The sequence below is a fragment of the Clarias gariepinus genome, chromosome 6, assembly GCF_024256425.1.
Source record: "Clarias gariepinus isolate MV-2021 ecotype Netherlands chromosome 6, CGAR_prim_01v2, whole genome shotgun sequence".
Classification (NCBI taxonomy): domain Eukaryota; kingdom Metazoa; phylum Chordata; class Actinopteri; order Siluriformes; family Clariidae; genus Clarias; species Clarias gariepinus.
This window is the reverse complement of record NC_071105.1, coordinates 21860720-21867107: the sequence shown is the minus strand read 5'-3', so window position 1 is coordinate 21867107 and position 6388 is coordinate 21860720.

The window sequence follows — 6388 nt, the reverse complement described above, 5'->3', positions numbered from 1 at the left end:
AAGGTTTCCAGAATTTTGTTCCTAAAACATCAAGAATTCTTTCACTATACATAAAGAGATGTATGCATAATACAGTAGACCCTTGGATTGTGAGTAACTTGGTCTGCAAAAATTTGACAAGATGAGCAAAATTAAAAAAATTTTTGATTTAATAAAAGAACGAGGTCTTGATATACAAGTAGTCCGCCGACCGTCGCGTGATCACTATTAAGACAATGGTTCTTCTCTTTCGCACACTATGGGATTGTGGGCAATCATCTCTTATGCTTAGTCTCAGTGCGCGTGTGTCGCTCCTATAGTCACCATCCTTGCATGTGTGTACTGTTTACTATAACAACATATTGCAAGCATATAAAGCAAAAGCGTCATTACAGTTTCGTTTTTAAAGATCCAGAGTCTCTCTGTCAGAAAGCAGGGATTCTGTTAGTGTGTGTGCACACGAGTGTCATTAGAGAAACTTGTTGTTAAAGGAGGTTTCCAACAAAGCAGTGTTTCCAGTAGTGTGTGTGTGTGTGTGTGTGTGTGTGTGTGTGTGTGTGTAGGTGTGTGTGTAGGTGTGTGTGTAGGTGTGTGTGTGTAAGAAAGTCGTCCTACACTATAGCCTCCTCCCCACTCTCAAATAAAGGGAACTACTGTGTGAGATGAAAGGAGGGAGTCATTCTACATAGTAGTCCCCTCCCTCCTCTCATCTTACTTCTTACAGCTTCATATACACACACATGCAAACACACGCAAGTGCGCGCACACACACACACACACACACTAACGGAAACACTGCACTGTCTGGATTCTTTTCACAGGTAAAATGCAGGTTAACTTGTTTTATTTTTGTTTAATATTTTGTATTAATTAATTTTATATGAAAATTTTTTGGTTGTGGAATAAATCATCTGAGTTTCTATTATTTCTTATGGGGGAAATTTGCATTGATATATGAGTGTTTTGATATACAAACATTTTCCGGAACAAATTATGCTTGCAATCCACGGTTTGATTATGTTCCTTTAACAACACTGCTACATTTAGTAATATAACCATATGAGAAACGTTAATCTGTGAACAGTGCAAAAACATAATGCAAGTATTATTACCTCTTAACCTTGTTTCAACCTGTCCAATACATTACTAAATGTTCTGATTACATGTTCTTTTCTGTAAGCTGGGCAGACTGAGGTTTTTTTTTTTTTATCAAACCAACAATCAGAGAAAAATATACTATAATTTCCATCCTCTTTCTATAAATCTGTAGTTCATTTATCTTACAATCAGAGAAATATCATGAATTACAATACAATGACAGATATAATTATATCTCTCTCCATGCTGTATTGCTCTCTACACCTTCTTATTCTAAATCTGAATATTACAGGATAACTAGATGATAGCTTATCCCATTATATCAGTGTGCTCAATGGTTGGACATTAGGAATGTAACACACTCATACAGATTAACTAAAGCCTGCGGTTGAGGCATGGACTCCACTTGTTCTCTGAAGGTTTGCTCTGGTATCTAACACCAAGACATCAGCAGCAGATCCTGTACTGTATGTTGGGAGGTGGAGACTCCATGGATCAGACTTTATTTGTCCAGCATATTCCACAGATGCTCGATTGGATTGAGAGCTGGTGAATATGAAGTCAACACTTTGAACACTTTATCACGTTTTTCAAAGCTTTGCTGAACAATTTTTGTTTGAAATGTGTCATGGCATGTTATCCTGCTGAAAGAGGACACTACCATTAGGGAATACTGTTGCGAATGAGCGGGTATACATGGGCTGCAACAACATTTTGATAGGTGGTACAGTATGTATCAAGGTACATCCATATGAATGGCAGGACCCAAGGTTTTTCAGCAGAGCGTTGCCCAAAGCATCACACTGTCACCACTGGCTTGCCTTCATTTTATAACGCATCCTGTTTTCTTTCTTCTACAGATAAACATTACACACTCACCCTGCAGCACAGATCATATAAAAGAAAATGTGGTTAATCAGACTAGGCCTTTTTCTTCCATTGATCCATGATCCAGTTCTGGTGCCCATGTGCCCCTGGTAGGTGCTTTCAGTGGTGGATGGAGGTCAGCTTGGGCACCATATCTGGTCTGCAACTATACAAAACCCAAACACAGCAAGCTGTGGTGCGGTGTTTGTTTTGACACCTTTCTATTATAGTCAGCATTAACTTTTTCAGCAATTTGTGCAACAGTAGTTGGACAAGATGAACTAGCCCTAATTGCCCATGTGTAATAATTATTGGGTGCCCAGGATTCTGATGCCTGTTTACTGGATGTCCTTCCTTGGACCACTTTTAGTACTGTAGGTACCACTGACAGCTTATTGGCAACACCCCAAAAGACCTGCTATTTTCGATATGGTCTGACCCAGTTGTCTAGCCATCACAATTTAACCCTTACCCAGTTTTCTGCTTTTAACACATCCAGTGTGAGTACTGACTTTTCACTTGCTTCCCATTATATCCCTGTATGGTACCACTGCAATGCAAAAATAAATGACAAGATTCCAGGACAAACAAATTGTAACTTAGAGAACTTAAAAAAAAATCTCCTGTTACTTAATCTTTGCCACATGCTGCAGCACACCTTTAAAAGTCTTGTGGAGTCACAATTTAAGGGAGGTGTTAACATTTTGTGTGTGTGTGTGTGTGTGTGTGTGTGTGTGTGTGTAATAAATTCAAATTTTATTTGTCACATATACAGTCATACACAGTACGATATGCAGCGAAATGCTTATACGACCGCCAGTGACCTTAAAAAGAAAATAAAAAACTATATATAAGGAATAAATATTAATAAAGAAATAAAATACAAAGGAAAATAAATGTAACTAGTAAAATTAACAACTGTATAAATAAGGGAATGTAAAAATATCACAAAAATAGAATATAGGAATATGGGGGGGGGGTATATATATACATTTTTTTTAAATGTTTTAAAGTGGCATTGAAATGTCTTAAAGTGTCAATAACCAAATACTTACAATTAATGCAGTGATTATTATGGCTAGCCATAATTCCTTTAGGAAAAGATTTTACCGTGTTACAAAAGAGTCAAATTATTGGCCTGCATCAAGCAAAGAAAGCAACTAAGGAGATTTAGAAATTTGTGACTTTTGGTTATAATTGACCAACACATTTTACAAACCTGGGTATCGTACGTAACGTACGTAAATTTGCTGAAGAAATGTGGTGGAAAAAATATATATAAATAATCATGATCAGAAATAACTTACTGTAAATGCATGGTGAAATTGCATCTTAGAAATATTAAATTATAAATCCAAGCTATCTTAAATATGGAAGTAAGAGCTTTTCCACATGCAATGAGAATGTACAGGAGTGAGACTAAACAGCTGTGTAAAATTACATTTTTAGTGAGACTAATCAAAGAAAAACTACTTCAATTTGGTGGGGAGCACAAAGGTTGGACTTTGGATAGAAAAAGGATCATGTGGTCTGACAAGTCTAGATTTATAATATTCCAATGGACATTAAAATAGTGCATCCATAATGCATAGTGTCTGCTGTACAGGTATCTGGAAGCAGTGTTATGATCTGGGGTTGCTTCAGTTGGTTAGGTCCAGACTTAGCAATATTATGTGCAAATAAAATGAAGTCAGCTGATGACCTGAAGGTACTGAATTAACAGTCTATCCCATCAATGGAGATTGTTCTTCTCAGATAACACAGGCATATTCCAGGATGATAATGTCAAGATTCCTTGGGCTCAAATTATAAAATACTGGTTTCTCATGATCCCCCAAAAGAAATCATTTTTACACATGAATTTCCCATTATGGAAATGTATGTATGTATGCATACACACAGAGAGATTGAAAATAATAATCTTTATTCACTGTGGAATTTTGCTACTACATGAATTTGTGTGGTCTACATTATCATAAGCATCAGGTCAGCAGAATGATAATGTACACTTCTCTATTATGACTTTTTAAGTATCAACCACTAAGGTATACTTTTTCTTTTGTTTGTTTTAAAGGGACATTATATAATCTGGCAGCATGCATCAGCATCGATTATCGGTAAATACGTTCAGAGGTATATTCAAAAATACGTCGGATTTTGTAAAAAGACTTTTACTTATATAGACTATAGCAGGCCAGACGGCACTCATTTAGTGTCATACTGTATACAGTAAAGCTGTAAACTGCATTTTTGACACAAAGATAGCTCAAGGACAGCTCACTTGAGACCCAGAACTTCTGTTTAGACTGAAAGAACTGATTTCCACTACATAGAGCCAGTGTTAATATTTGAAGTGTCCCCCTTTTTTTTCTTTTTTTTTTTTGGCAGGCTGATCTCAGGCCTGCTTGGTATACACTGTGCTCTTGCACTGTCCTCACATTATGTTGATGCAACTGTGGATAAAATCCTGAAATTGTATTAAATTGTACAGATGAATAAAAACAAAAAAACAAATACAATTTACAGTTTAAAAAAACAAGATTTGTGCCAGCTGTCATTATGTAATAATGCAGGGCAAACATTAACAAGAATTCATTCCTTCATCTAAGTTAAGGTCACTGTAAATCTGGAGCATGAGAGACTTGTTTGCAAGCTGGGAGAATTTATGATACACCTGATGGGGTGTCAGTCCGTCATAGGGATCTATGGACACACACAAGTAGTGTCACCCAGTGACAATTCCCAATCCTCCTACTGACATGCTTTTAGACACTGAAAAGAAACAAGAAAAGAAAACTATGTGAATAGGTGGAAAACATGTACAGTACCATGAGCTCAGGACTGAACCAGAGATCCTAAACCTTTGAGGCAGCAATACTTTCCTAATACTAATAGACCCAACACTTGCACAATATTGCAAATGATCATTTGATTTATTTGCCATAAAAATGGTGTTAAAATATTCTGTAATTTTGAACCTATCACACTCCACCACCAGGGTTTGTCCCTTCACTTAGTTCGTGTGAATGAGTGTGCACTGAGTCAGAAAAGGAGATGGGAGGAGAGCGGGGTTCCATCATGCGTTGATATATGTGAGAAACTTGTGCTCATTTGTTCCAGTGTTGATTCATTTGTGTGAAAGTTCCTGAGAGAGAGAGAGAGAGAGAGAGATGGAAAGAGAGAAACCAGCTGTCTTCATTATGGAAAACAAGCATTTGTATAGTATTATACACTGTATGGCCAAACGTCCGTGGACATCTGACTATCCCACCAACATGTGTAAACCAACTCTTGTAAAGCACATATATACAGTATATCTAGAATGTGTTTGTAATAAACTGTTGCATTTCAATCTCCCTTAACTGGACATAAAATTTGCAAAACTGTTCCAGCATGCCAAGGATGGAGCAAAAGAACTCAGATTGCCCAATAAACACCACTGGAAGGAACTAGAGTGCTGACTGTGCTCCAGGTCTCCTCGCCTGACCTCACTAATGCTTCTTTTGCTCAAGGACCACAAATCCCCACAGAGATGCTCCAAAATCTAGAGGAAAACCTTCCTAGAAGTGTGGAGGTTGTTGTTGTTATAATAGTAATAAATTTTGTGGGTTTTGAGTATGATTGTGATGGTCCAGTGTGCCATATAATGTATAATGCAATATAATCTAAACACTTGTATTCAGGGTATTTGAAAATAAAAGTGTCTCTTGAGTACTTGAGATTTGTTAAATTACAGTACTTGTGCTTTAAATAACATAATGACAGTAATCATGTCATTCGCAAGGGGGCGATGAAGAGCTGCCGTGTGTGCACCCTGTGGAAGTGAAAACGCAAAAAGTTTTTTACTGATGAGAGCACACTGGTCCCAGTCCATCTGTGCTAATAACGACCTGCAGTAGCCACCGGGGTGTGTGTCCCTGCCTCGGGTAACCCTCGTTAGCGTTCTCTCTCTCTGTGTGTGTGTGTGTGTGTGTGTGCATGTTGTTATATCTTGCCACAAGGATAGCAATAACTTACCTGCATTTTAATCTTGTCGAGACATTTGACTAGTCCTAATGAGGTTGAAAACTACACTTTAAAAAAAAAAAACTCAAAATAAAAAAAAAAACTCAAATAGTACAGTTATAGACCAGTAAGAGTTATTATTAAAATTAGGTGTAGGTATACGTTTAATCAGCTGCATTAATGATGATGATGATGATGATGATGATGGCAGGTTCTGATATGGATAAGTAAGACGCATTTTCACATGTGCGGTGTTGTTTATGGGCTTCGCTGTCACTATCATGTCAGAAATATGTGAAATTATGCGTGCAAACTATTTCATACAAAATAACATTTGTCCTTAGTATTCATTATTATTTTACATTAAATATCTATTTACAGGGAGAAAAGTGATCATGCGATGAATCATCCATTCATTTTTTCATGCAATAGTACGGAG